Source organism: Artemia franciscana, chromosome 15 (genome assembly GCF_032884065.1).
Source record: "Artemia franciscana chromosome 15, ASM3288406v1, whole genome shotgun sequence".
NCBI classification, from domain to species: Eukaryota; Metazoa; Arthropoda; class Branchiopoda; order Anostraca; family Artemiidae; genus Artemia; species Artemia franciscana.
Genome location: NC_088877.1, coordinates 30,038,178 through 30,052,773, shown reverse-complemented (window position 1 = coordinate 30,052,773; position 14,596 = coordinate 30,038,178). Strand labels below are relative to the sequence as shown.

General features: G+C 34.8%; 1 protein-coding gene across 3 annotated transcripts in view; it reads right to left on the bottom strand.

Annotated features, from left to right (window-relative positions):
- LOC136036322 (microsomal triglyceride transfer protein large subunit-like) overlaps positions 1-12,254 on the bottom strand; it is a 50,975-nt gene extending 38,721 nt beyond the window's left edge. The window contains exon 1 of one of the 3 annotated variants that reach the window (XM_065718477.1): positions 12,171-12,254. The gene's annotated coding sequence lies outside the window, so the exon portion shown is untranslated. Of the gene's footprint in view, positions 1-3,278; positions 3,483-12,170 lie in introns of those variants that run through there. The other 2 variants (XM_065718475.1, XM_065718476.1) reach the window with 2 other exon arrangements.
- Between the last annotated feature and the right edge of the window lie 2,342 nt (positions 12,255-14,596).

Here is a 14,596-nt window from a genome sequence, read left to right as displayed (position 1 = left end):
AGAAAGTGATTTATCATACAATAATTTTTTATGCGACAATGCTTCAAATAAGCGAACTGAAACATGCAAATTTTATAATATGAGTCAAAATAGTAATATTCACTTTTCGAAGAGATCTAATAAAAATAAAGTTAAATTATATTGTATAAAATGTGACACTCACTTTACGTATCAAGACGAATACATGTTGAATCCTGACAAGCTGCCGACACTTGTCGTTTCGGACGATTTCCTACACGTGGAAGAAGAAATCTAAAGGACAAGGAGTTTCTTGCACACAAAAGTTTTATTAATAAACAAATTTACGAAAATTTTTAAAGCACTTTACTTTTAGGGCACTAGAATTTATATTATAAAGGTAGGAAAGAGTATTTTCAACAAGAAAGTCATTCAATCGAGGAATACCACCATAAATGATAAGAAATTCACTGTAAGTATATCCACGACATCGAAAAATAAAATATAATTGTGCATGAAAACCACAACTTTTAGTTAAGGAATCTTGTTTCCGCATTCGATTTTGAATAATAAATGTTCCACTTTGCTAAAGAGAGTTTTAATGTGAGGCGCGTAGAACGAATACAGTAGACAAATAGGATAAAAAAATTCAATATTCTTCGCTGCTTGATAGATGCATAGCCTATGTCCCGTCTTTACAGTTGAAGGCACCAGTATGAACAATAATAAGGATATTGTTAACACTTTAGATAAACTCGAGGAAATCCGAGAGTATACAATAAGATTTGCATTAGGACATGTAAGGATCCAAATTAAATACATTGATTATTTGATTTGTGTTCATAGTGCCAAGTTCAATAGAACACTGCCATCAGGAGTAATTTCACAAGGGTTAAGAGTTGATTTAATATGACTAATGCAATAATTTCCTCCAATGGCTCGGCAAAGGTACACCAAACGTACTTTACCCGTTCTGACAATAGTCATATCTTGAGTACCAAACAGATCCAAAACAATGACACCATAAGTTTTGCAAACATTTCTTTGGTTATACCATTTTCAAATAATTGTGAATCTTGACCTAGGGATTGTATTGTGAATTCAAATAGGGTCCTGTAGGATTTATCAAAGGATAAATTGTAGAGTGGAGTTCCATTTATTTTACATACAAGAGACAAAAGTACAAACACGTTTTGTACGAGGATTTGTCCATGATCCAACGACACTGGCACTTTTTACAAAAGCCAAAGCAAGTTTTGAAGGAATTCCTTCATTGATAAGAAAATAATCAGTGTAGGTATGAGTGCTCCTAGCAATATGTGGTTGATTCGTGATTGAATGAGGAACGAGGAGTTTGATATTATTTCCACTAGCTCTTAATTTTTCAATTGCCAAAGCAACAAAACTCATAACTTGTTCTCGTGCATGAAGCATTGCCAAGGTGAGGGAGAATGTCACATCATAAGAAGAGCCAACTACTAAGAGCAAAACAAAATTGGACGGAGCAAGTTTTAGCTTTATACAATCTTTACATAGGGAGTTTCTAAGTTTCACTTAGCTCTAAAAACGTAAATATTATGCAAAGCGGTATCTGCTAAATACAATTCACATAAAACGGTTGAACCGGCACCACTCTATCCTACTTCCCCCATATTACTCGTCTTTTCGGTTATTTTTTTAGCATGATGGATGCTTTCATGCTGTCTCACCCTCCCGCCTCCCAAATGTACTTTTCGAGAAATGTCCGAATCCTGCTGATATAGTAGTGTGCTACGTCTATTGGATCCGTATGGATACTACCACTTGTGAAGGAGTTGAAGGGCTCTCTTAGCTCAATTTTATAAACATAAATATTGTGCAAAGTGGTATCTACCAAACACAATTCAGGCAAAACGGGGGTGATTTGGCAACTTTTTGTTCTATTTCCCCCATATCACTATGAGGATTGGGCACATGTTCTTCTAGCAACCTCTAGACCTCGCTAGGTGGCAGCTACAATAACAAATGTCAAAAAATCCAGCGTCAAGGCCGAGATCCCTCAGGAAACTATCTAAATCAAAATTGGGGGAAGTATGCTAATTGGGCTCACCCCCCAACTATATTCCCCCTCACATTCACTTTGCCGTGGTGGCGCACACGCACTGTCGCGGAATTTGGACGATGGTGCAGGTATGTGAACCTACAAAATAATATGACCTTACTAACTCATTGAAAAACTTCATCCTGTGAAAAAATTATTAGGTTGAAAAGAGAATGGTTAAGAGTGAGCGTTTAGATGTATTGAGACTACACTACCAGTTAAGAATTTAAACACTACACATTTGCCTCCAAAGGGATCCTTCAGATGTATTGAGACCACACTACTACCTAAAGGTGTTTTGAGCATACACAGGCCTCAAAAGGGTCCCTTCAGACATGCTGAGACCATACTACCTGTTATAAATTCAATGACCAGAAATTACCACGTAAGATGTTCCCCTTTACGTTTCAGGTATTATGATGTTTTAAAGAGTCTTATAAACCTACTTGGGGGGGGGGGTGTTGATGTCGATTGCTGCTGATCCAAAAAAGTCCACATACAAAAAAGTCCACAATTATACGATCGAATTCCAGTGCGGCCTGGAAAAAAAAATCTAAGGCTCCTCAAAACCTTCAGAACTAGCGGACCAGGGGCTGTTATTATTCTGAATAGGAATATTAATCTAAGGACTCTCAAATCCCCCCTCAAAAAACTTTCAATAGTAGAATACATTATTTTTAGTTCCTAACCTGAAAATAATGTCTTATTTTTTAGTTATTTCCCTGGGGTCTTCCCTCATGGTGAGGATTCCTGATATTTTCCCCCAGTATTAATATTGGGCAACGCCCCTCAAAACTCCTTCTTAGAGATAATAGTAGAATGCATGATCTTTAAAAAACTTATTTTCAAAACAATACTTTAACTAAAAGAATGGCGAAAAGGTTCCTATAGCAAAGTAAAAGGAATGAGCTACTTTTTAAATATAAGTGGATAGCATAAATAGTTTTCGGAAAAATTGTGTTTTTAGCAAAAGTCCCTTCAAAAAAGAATTAATTTTAGGATCGGGCAATATCATTAACCCCCTCTCTCAGAGGCAGGGCTCTCTTATTGTCCTAGAATCTCAGATTCTTGCCTCGCACTAGATCCTAAAGTATTAGCCTGAACAAGAACATACGTTTGTTAGAACAGATATTAAATTTTTTAGTTGTAACAAATAAGCTTTATGAGATATTTCAAAAATTTACACATACATTATGGTGAGCAGATTGCGTACGGAGAGCCGAAAGGTGTGTATTCTCACCTTGCATTGTGCTGGAGGTATTGAAGGCCCGCCAACTTCTTGCATGTGGGGAGCAGAGGATCCTGAATCATGGCCCTGTAGGGCGGTAGTGGGCGCATTCTCCCCGCTTTGCTCACGGAGTAGAGATGAGCCAGCATTCTCGCCACAGGGGTTGGGTGTCCCTAGTTGAAGTCCCTACATCGCATACCCTCACCTCTTTTAGGGAGGAAGTTCAGAATTTCTCTTAAAAAGAAATCAAGTTTTAGTTTTTCAAGTTGTGAAAAATACTTCTTTTTTATCATTTATGGAAATTAGTTATTACAAAAGAAACGTATGCGGTAAAATCACATCTTTTTTCCATAGAAATATATGAGCATTTAAGAGGCATGGAATTTAGTCTTCAGAAATATCCCATTGTCCCCCACTCACCTTAACGAGACCAAAAAAATACCCGATTCGAAATTTGATGTGTAACCCTTTGCTCTAAGTGCAATTTAAGCTTTCTTACCGTTAGTAAAAGCACAGAAAAATTTGAATTAACAAATCTTATAGATCATAATATGGCATTTTTGTTCTCTCTAATATACTAAAGGAAACATTCTTTACCCATACTTCATTCTTGGGCTTTTAGCAATGCTCATGCATAGCCGCTCATATCCTCGAGCAAATCATTAAAATTCTTATAATATTTTTGTCCAAATACCTTGAACCTAATTTCAACGTGTCCCCGCTTAAATTTAACTCATTGCATCCCACCCCTTCTATATCAATCTTAGAAGCCCGCGAAGATAAAACTTTTTTAAAGAAAAGTAATAAATTCAAGTAATCGAAAATAGAATAAAATAATCTAGCTAAGTGAAGGTGAATATGGGAAAACTGAATATTTTGACAAAAACTTTAACTTAATGAGTACCCCTTATCGTAAGTATTTTCTTGTGGGTTTTTTGTTCTCTCTATAATATACTAGAAAAAAATATGCACCTCTTTTTGACGATTGTCTTCCTCAAAAGTCAAAGATTATGTTTAACCATAGCACTCCAATTTGCGATTTACACGTAATGTTGGAACATCCAAATTTGTCGGCTGGTAAGAATCCCCTTTCATGCAATTATCAGAGGAGCAGCTGCCCAGCAAAAATTAAGCTCTTAAAGGACAGGGAAGTGTCACTAAGGATTTAACCTAGCGTATCTGCTTACAACTTTTTTAGCAGGCTGCTTCAAACAGCACAAAAGTTCTTTGAAGAAACAGACAAGAAAATAAGGCTATTCTATCAGTAATAAAAAATTTCATGGGGGATGGGTTTAGATATTTATCTAATATAGAGAATTGTCGTAGTTCAAATTTTGGTATTCAAACCTTGTTTTTTGATGGGGGATGGGTCTTAGATGTTTATCTAATATAAAAAGTTATAGTATTTCAAATTGGTCGAGGGAGGGTATAGAAAGAAGGACTCACCAGCATAATAGCAGCTGTCCGATAGAAAATAGGCCATTTAGACCATTAACGGTTCAACACACTTTATGTCTTTTTTACCAATCTGTTTGAAAGCAATTTTTATAAATTACGGGAAAATAAGATTATTCTATCAGTGACAGAACTTTTTTATGATGGGGTGAGGCGATTTAGATGTTTATATAATATAGAGAATTATAGAGGCTCAAATTTAGTTGGGGGGACATACAGAAAGAGTAACTCACCAGTATATAAGCAGAAATCCAATTTATTTTAAAATTTCTGGGAGCGTTTATTTTAAAATGATGTGGCAGGTACAAGATCTCGAGTAAGATTAATGGAAATTCTGTTTTAATATCTGTTTTTACATCCCCGAAGACAATGGAACCACTCGGTTTCCACGTTAGATTAGTAGCAAATGTTTTCCAGGAAATAACGGGGATTCTTTGTTCTATAAAAATCAAAAGTCTCTCTAACTGCTCTGCTCATAGATAATGGCGGAAAATATGCCTGCATAGAATGGTGGTCATATTGGGATGGTGTAGGGGACCCCTGATGGTTTTTAAAAGAAAATCTAGATTTGGTGGAATATGGAAGCCTTGAAAGTTTTTTAAGGAACATCCAAAGAAATCCCGAAGTAAAGAAGCCTCGAAATTTTTTAAAAAGATTCAGAGAAACTATGACATAACTATCTTAGAAATCCCGAGGTCGACAATTCCCTCGAAGTTTTTTAATGAAGATCCTGCGGGTAAAAAATGCCTAACCCTCGTAGGTTTTTAAACATAACATCCAAGGAAATCTTGATTTAGCATTGTTTTTTTCGGTTAAGAAAATATTAGGTAAAACCAAAGGAAAGATTTATTTACGGGGCCTTCTAAAGGTTTTTCCTGCACCCTTAGGTTTTTCAAGCATAACAACATAGAAATACTGAAGCAAAGTCTCGCAATATTGGGTCACCATCAACTCAACTCCAACAGACAAAAGTAAACAGTCCTCATGAGGCGATATGCACTTGTGTCTTGAAAAAGTTTAATAGTACCTACGTCTTGAGAGAGGTGCTGTTTGACTTAAATCATTAAAGGAAGAAAGGAGTAGTGACTAAGGCCCTCGCATAAACCATTGAGGCATTACTACTCCAATACAAGTCATGAACAACCAATTTGCACTACTTAAAAGTCAAACTGAATCTTTAAACTTTTAGTTAATATGGGCCGTGGTTAACCTTCTAATAGGCTGCAGCTATTGCGGAAATTCAAGCAATTTTAGTACTAGCGTAAAAAACAGGGGTTTCACGGTAAGAGTGGGGGTGGTACCCACCCTTTTTATCAGAATAATATTTTTCACTGTGGATGGTAATTGCACCTACATCGACTCTATCACTCTCAAAGCATGATTACGCAAGAAGAAGATGACAGCCTAACTTATAAAAAGAATTGCCCGGGATGCAATAAGAACACGGAAATTGAATAAAATTGAACACGGAACACAGAAATTGAATAAAACAAGTATTTTCCTAAAGAAACTAAAGACCGGTACGAAGCCTTTAAATAAACCAAAATTATTCGCTCCATGAGGGGTGGGAGGTAGTCAATACTCCTATTAATTATTAACTAAACTAAATTAATTAACTAAACCTAATAACTAAATTAATTTCCTACGCTAAAGATTAGCTTTTTATCTCAGTGGTTCGGGAATGAAAGCTCTAAAACGAGAGTCTAAAACCACGAAAACTTCAATTTCTTGTCACAGTGCTTCGAGAATCTTCAATTGAGCATTCTTTGAGCAGCCCTTTAGCTCTTCAATTTACATATGGGGAGAATTTTTCAGGGAGGAATTGTTGGTTGGGATTTTCCACGGAGGGAATACACCTTACCCCAAATTTGTCAGCTCGCTATATCTTTTTAATTCTAAAATAGCTTCAGAAAATTACTAATTTAACTCTGGCAAAGACAGTAAGGCAAAGTTTGAGAATTTTCTTTGTAAGTTTCATTTTCGCTCTTAACTTATATTGGGATAAAGCATGTTTATCATCTAATAGTCCGAGAACTTCATTTGAGTTAGTTGATTTGATTAACTTCAGACTGTATTATTTCCGGTGGCTTAAAGATTTACATATTGAGAAATCTGAGGTAAAACTTTCAAACAAGGCTCATTCAAACAGAAATTTGAAGTCACAGTAGCATTTTGGCGTAACTAAAGGGATCGTCCCAATGAAATGCAAATTTTCTACAGCAAAACAACAATTTTGGTCCAGATAATGCCGAGAAACCACTGACTTTGAAAAATCACTGACATGTGGCACGTGGAAAACTTTGCTACACAGAGAAGAACTACGCGGCACCTGTGGCGCTCCGAGATGTACACCAGACAGCGGGAAGTAGGCGATTCCTCAGGTAATATTTAATCGGTACTAAGAAAAATCCTGAGATGGCCATTCGGTTCAAAACTGTCAAGTAAATTTTTATTTTACCTCCTGGTTTTAAAAGCTATATAACCGCACAGTAACATATTCGTCCTAAGAAACATGTATAGTCCGTACCTAATTGAACAAAAAATATAACGTACATAATGAACGTACATAAGCGTCCTTTATCATCAAGATACTTTTTAGTATTTAAATTACACAAATGGCCCGTTTGTTCTCAAAATATTGCTATGCAAGATGGGGACAGCAACCTTGAAAATAAATCATCTAATTAATATGAGGTAACGCATGAGATAGGGGGGGGGGGGTATATTCTTCTATTTTCAAAGTGCATGGGTGTAAGTTCTTGAATATCTTCAGATTACTACCTTCTGAGGAAATCCTAGAGTCTATTTCCGCCGTGGAAAAAGTAGCATAGCATAGTAGCCATGCTACCTGGCAGTTTTCATGGCCCAGTGAAATTTAGTGGCAGATTTGGCAGCTTTTGGAATTCTGGCGAATTCTACTACTTGCAACTTTGGAACTTTTCCCATACCTGGTCTCTTTTCTAACTTATGTGAATTAACACATAAGTCTTCCCTTGATTAACAGCACGCAGAAGCGGCTTTCTGATTCTTTTAATTTTTCAGCTACTTCTTTTTCCTCTAGGCTACTGGACTCTCTCTTAAAATTGATTAAATAAAATGAAAAACCAGTTTTTTCAACTAAAAGTAAGAAGCGACATTAAATCTTAAAACAAGCAGATATCATTACTCAACCCTTACATTTTACACTAAAAACCCCCCTTAATGTGAGAAATTTCTGTTCGTTTTCAGTTTGATGATTAATGTTGCTCCTTACTTCCAGATGAAAATACTTTCTTTTTCTTTCTGTTTTATTGAATTTCAGACTGTTTTCAGATAATACCAGAAAATTCCTTTCTCTCCTCCCGTGTATTTTCCCTGAAAAATTTCCCCAGAAACTTTACTCTGCCCTGAAAATTCCCTAAATGGAGCCCTCCCCCCTGGAGAAAAATCCCCCCAAAAAAAGTGTTCGTATATTTCCCAGTAACAAATACTAAGTGTGAACAACGAGCAAACCACGCTTCTTAAGCCCTTTCCCCATGGGCTATGGAGGTCTTGTCATCCCCAAAGGAATAGCTTAGATCAAATCACTTTGGGGGAAAAGATGCGTTGGAGGGAGGCTATTTGTCCGCCTATCTTTTTGGTCACTTAAAAAGAGCACTATGACTTTTTATATTCATTTGAATGAGGCCTCTTGATCTTCTAGGGCCATTGGTTCAAAACAACCAACACTGGAGCAATACTTTCTTCTGGCAAAAAATGAAAATTCTACAATTTTGTAAATAGGAGCTTGAAACCTCCAGTAGGATTCCCTGATAAGCTGAATCTGATACTGTGATCAACAATAAAATCCCTTGACTTGTTCAGGCTATCTGCCCTTTCTTTCAAAAACTGGGCAACTTTTCTCAGGCAAGTGACTTTTGATGGGTTACACTAAACACAATATTTTTGGAATCGGCATAAAAACCACTCCTGTGATAGATCAATTGTTGTCAAAATTTAGTTTTTTAGAGGTTTGGTTACTATTGGGCTGAGTCACTCCTTACTTCCATTTCATTGCCATGAATGGTTTGATTGAATGTTAGTTCCTCTATCCTAGCATTAAGACTTGTTTTCATCACATGGTTGTGAAAACTTTTTCTACCTTTAGTTGAATCTATCAGTTGGATGGGAGTCAAGATTACAAACAAAACTACATGCATTTTGTTCACGTGCGGATTCAAATGCTAAACTTAGGATCCAGGTCGGGTGTCAAAGAATCATTGCAATGAGATATGACCAAAATGTCATTATAAAGCCCTATTAAAACTATACTTGGCATACCACAGCCATTTTGTTTTATTTAGTTGATTTCTTAATTTTATTAAAAAAGATCCCCAAGCTATATACCATGCCATTATGATATAATAGTAGAGGGATAATGCAAAATTTTGATAGTCCTGATGTATTTGGGTAAGCTAGCCTTATCAAATAAGGAGGTGTTTATTTCTACTAGTTAAAAAACTTGAGCCTTTTCAGGGTCTTATAAATTATTAATTGTCCTCAAAAATTAATTTCAGTAGAAATCAAGCAAAACTGATCAAATGTGTATTAAGTATGTTTTGATATGGGAATGTCAAATTAAAATCTTAAAGAATTTGAATGACACACATTTATTCACTGAAAACCCAATTTCAAAAATCATTGGCTAAAGCCTATTTGAAAAATTAGCAGTTAAAAATTTTCAACATGATTGTCTAGGCTTTTAGTGTCTCCATGTATTTTTCAGATAAGTATGGTTTCAGAAATTGCTTTTCACTAAAAACAGAATTACATGATGACTTTGGGTTCAGCAACTAGCAGCCTTTGCAAGCAAATTGGTTAAGACACTGATTCTTATCATAGTGGAATTCGTATCCTAGACACAATTATAATTTGTCTCATTCAAAATATATTGAAAACATTGCTAAGATACTCTAAAATTAAGATACTTTACTTTAAAATAAACAGGATATGTTAAGAATCCATTAACGGTTGCATGACACCAACAAGAGAAGTTGGACCAATTTACAGGTAAATTATGGACAGGCTATGGTCCTGAGTAATCCTTTGAGAATTCTCCACTAGGATTCATTTCAGGCTGTTTTCTGCTTTGATACAAGGTGTATTAGTCTCCCAGAAAAGACTATGAGCAGGGATTGCTGAATGGAAGGGGTATCAATGGACCCGCTGCCTTTTATTGTGTTGTATGTGTGCTAATTTTGATTAAGATTTGCAAACTTCCAAGTAAAAAAAGCCTTATTTTAGAGCCATGCAGTTCCAGTCACAGCTCCCAATAGAAGAGAAGCTGAATCGTTTGAATTAAATCAGGTTTCATAGACCCAGAAGGCTTCTCAAAGCTGAAATGACTCAAACATCTTTATCTGATTCAAAAATCCTTGAGCTCTAAGCAAAACATTAAAACTGTATTATTTTTTTTTTTTAATGCTGGCAGTAAAGTTGTATTTTTGAGACTTAAAATATCTTTACTGATCTTTTGGGTCAATATCTGGGGACAATTGGATCAGCTAATTTTAGGAACAATATCTTTTGGATAAAAAGACTGATCATTTGATGTTGGAGTCAAGGAAACGATGGGTTTTTTCTTGGGTATTAGTTTAACTATGAAAATTAGTAAGGTTCTGAGAAATGTCTAGAGAGCTGGCTAAGGACTCCTTGGTTTTGGGTTTATATTTAACCAATGAAAGCTCAAAAGCTTAATTTGGGTTTGCTTACCTTAAATTACAATATCCAGCAATTAAGCTAAACCTTTAAATGCCAGGTCAGTGATGAGGTAGGCAGGAACATCAAGGACTTGCCACAAACTATGCAATGGCTTAGAATACCAATCTTGATCATCTTTTTAAAAGCATCAACACTGTGTTTTGTAACAAGGAAATTCCACATGCTCATAACATGGTCTGAGAAGCTGTCACTTAGTTTGGTGCTGGCTCTTCTTCAAAATAACTTCATTAAGTGGTCAATTGTTTTGGCAGAATTATACAATTAGGATAATCAAACTACCTAAATTTAATTTAGTATTATCTACCTAATAACATCTCCCTTTTCTTCTGTAGCTGATGGAGGGAAGTTTGAGCTTGGGCAATCAGTGTCTTTCATGTCTTTTATGCACTTGATGGCATGTCTTTGTGAAAAGTCCAGTGTCTTCTGGACTGTCTTGCTGATGGGAATGTGAACACACATGCCAATACCCACTTTAGGGTAGATTAATGCTTTGAAAATCATCATCACAAAAAAAGAGGACCTGCTACTGCACTGAAGGTCTCTTTTACTAAGCCAAGTGTTTACTTAGTCTTTGCAGCAGTATTGTAGTTTAAGCACTAAAATAGAGATATCACTTTTGCCCACACTGGTCAAGGTAAGACTGAAGCAAGAAATGGATGGAGGGGGTAATTGGCTTTGAGTGTCCAGCAATCAGACATATCTAGTGCTGGACAACTATGGGGGTTCAGTCCAGGCACAACCAGGAATGTCACTAGAAAATTCTTCTGAGAAGGATTGAAAATTAATTTATCTTATTCTGATGCAATTCCTTCACTCTTAAGAGAGCCATTTGGTTGGTATATTGATTCTCATGCAAGAAAAAAGAAACTTGGGATCCAATCAGGGAAGAGGCTTATGGCCTAATTGAACTAGTCATAACACTTGAAATTTGTAAAGCAGAAAAAGGGATATATGCCTGCAACTAAATAAAATTAATTGTGTATATCATAACTATTTAATTTTTTTCTTTATTATATTCTTAACAGCATTATGACCCTCTGATATAATGTTGACATAATGTCAACATGAAAAATAAATATACAAAATCAGCAATTTTGTAGCCTAAGTCTATATCCAGGATGAAGGGAAGGGTTGCAAAAACAATTAAACTGGAAATAAGTCTGTTAGTAAGTGTAATAGAGATTTTTTCATGCTAACAACATAAGAAAGTTGTTATTATAGTATTTAATTTGGAGTAAGCCAAGTATAAAATAGTTACCATATAATTTGGTAAATTTGCAGTTATCAATATAATTTTGCTAGGATGAAGTTGAATGTACTACCTGATGCCTTTTTTATGCTCTTTCATAATTCAATAATTGTTTATGGGAGAAATCACATTTCAATTCCTTAAACAGGCTATAACCTAGCCTAAACATAACTCAAATTTTAAAGAGCCTGAAACCCTTTGAAAAAGATGTCATGACATCATAGACATCAAGTAACTCTTTTGGAGGAGGGAGAATAGTCAAAGTTCATTTTGATACTGTCTATCCGATAGATATAGTCTATACTTACTTAAACATAGAGAAAAATAAAAGTATGGAAACCAATTGAAACAAAAAATACGAGTTCACCTGATAGATCACAATTAATGTTCTCATAAAATATATAATAATAATATGGAAAATATGAAAGAAAAAAACCGAAAATGGTAATCAACCGACATACAGCCGAGACAGAATATTTCGGTATTAGAATTTGTTGTATCAGGAAACATCAATTTAATCTCATCTTATGTGTTTGAAAAAATCTGCTTATTTTGGCCATCTACTTTGAGTTTAACTTTATAAAAAACGGCTTCGCATGTCTTGTGAAACTGTCTTCCTAGGGTTACCAAACAGAAGGGGGAATTGCAATCATCCGTCATAATATTTAAGAAAGACAAAACAAATTCCAGTGTGAAACGTTGCAATTAATAAATTAGAAACGGTTTTGACCAAAAAAGTTTTTTAATTAGAGGTTATTATGCAGGTCTACCATCTCACTGGATTTTAGGAAAAATACTACAAGTAAGAAGATAACTATAGAGTATCATAAGCAAAAACATTCACACAAAATGTCCAAAGAAATAAAAAAAATATGAAACATAATTATATAGTGATTGGATCCCCATCCCTCTTTTCAGTAGTGCGGCGCAAAAAACAGACAGTTTTTCAATCGGAAAATCTCTAGAAATTGCGTCTTTTTCTATAGGAGTTGACACTGACCACAAAATAGTAGCAATGAAAGAATTAGCAATAAGAAGATAATCCAAAATAAGAAATCATCAGGATTTAATTTTTTCCGAAAACCAAAATCAGAAGGATTTGTCTTATCCTTTGCACGATTTTATTGTATAATTTAGCTATCTGGAAAAGGACAAAAAATTTTGACTTTTTTTTCAACTAATGCTATTGCTTAAATTCCTTGAGATTGGATAAATAAATTTATGTGCTACGTTTTGGAAGAAAGGATTCTACTTAATTTTCGTTTTTGTCCGTTTTTATATTAGTACTGCTGAAGAGCAATAAAAATCCAAGGCGAAACTGGCTTATCATGAGGAAACGAAGGAAAATAAATTGACAACAAGATCGGGTCTACGTCTAGTAAGAAGAAAAAAATAGAATTATTATACCAATATTTCACGTGTACTGAGAAAGGCGTCCCCATTACTGATAAGAAAGAAATTGAAGCAAAACTACACAAAATTGGAAAAAATAATAAATCAAATATATATAACTGCTGTTATTTCTTGGTCATTAAACTTAGATTCTGAAAAAAAATTCTGGGTAGGATTATTTTCCTTTGCCTTGTTCAAAAAGATCTTTTTGTTAATTCTTAATCGATATCCAAATATTCCATTTTACCGTAATGTCTTGATTAGTTTTTAAAGCAGCTTAGCTATTCGTAGAAACCTTCAAAACCACAATCAGGCACATACGCTGGATTTTATTAAAATAAAAAAAAATTGGAAGAGACATATCCTCAAAACATAAATTAACTGCATAGGAACTGTCAGATACTGTTGGAGTAACTACACTAATCCAAATATCCCGGTGGCTACAAGATTGAGCCTCCCCATGTACTATCACCCTGATTTAACTGTTAATAAGCAAAATATAAATTTTGCTCATGTTGATAAATAAGCTATCGAACAGAGTAAATAATTACTACAGTTGCTTTTATTTCATATAAAAAAGGCTGTACTGCAATTTAACTCTAGGGTGTATATTTAACTTGATTCTCTCGTTTGGGTTGTTCATTTATTGTTTGGCTCGGCTTTTTTTTTAGATTGAAACAAGTGCCAAAACTGTGGCCCTTAAAGGGTTTATATTCCTCAAATCTTAAACTGGCTATGGAAAAGAGTGAATAATTATTATGGTATATCCTACTTTTGTATAAAAAATAGGCTATGCTACAATATAACTTGGATATTTCTGTTTATCTTCATTCGGCCGTTTAGTTCAGAACAACTCATTTTACGATTGGTTTTGTAAATAAAATAATGTCAAAATTAAAGTCTTTAAAAAAAGTTCATAGCCTTTATTATGGTCCATCAATTCTCTAGAAACACAACAAGCAAAATTAACGAGTATTGGAATTATATCGAAAATCCAAATGGAATCAAGATTAGAAAAAAGAATTGGAAAAATTCTCATTGTCAAAAAGTGTTTGTCTCATAACTGGTATGAATGTTACAAAAAAATCGTGACTTTGAACTATAATGATGCGCATTAAGGTTATCTTGGGTTCACACGGATATGATTTTTTGCATTCACCAACAATTACCTTACCAAGAATGCAACAACTGCAAGTTTTATGACTTCCTATTAAAACAGACGCGATTTTCTAATCTTCGTCTATGTTTATGAATCTCAACTTCTTCAATAAAGTGGACACATCTATAACATAAATGCTGGGATCAATGACATACATACTGAAGAATCAGACCATGTAGACCTATCTGTTGTGCACTCTCAAGCTCAATGACTAAAGAAAAGGCTGGTAGTCATGAAAGCGCGGGAGAAGATTTGATAAAAAGTGGGAGTTCAAGGTAAAATTAGGTCAAATTAAAGCATATTCTGAAATCAACCCTTTTATATAGAGTTACCAAT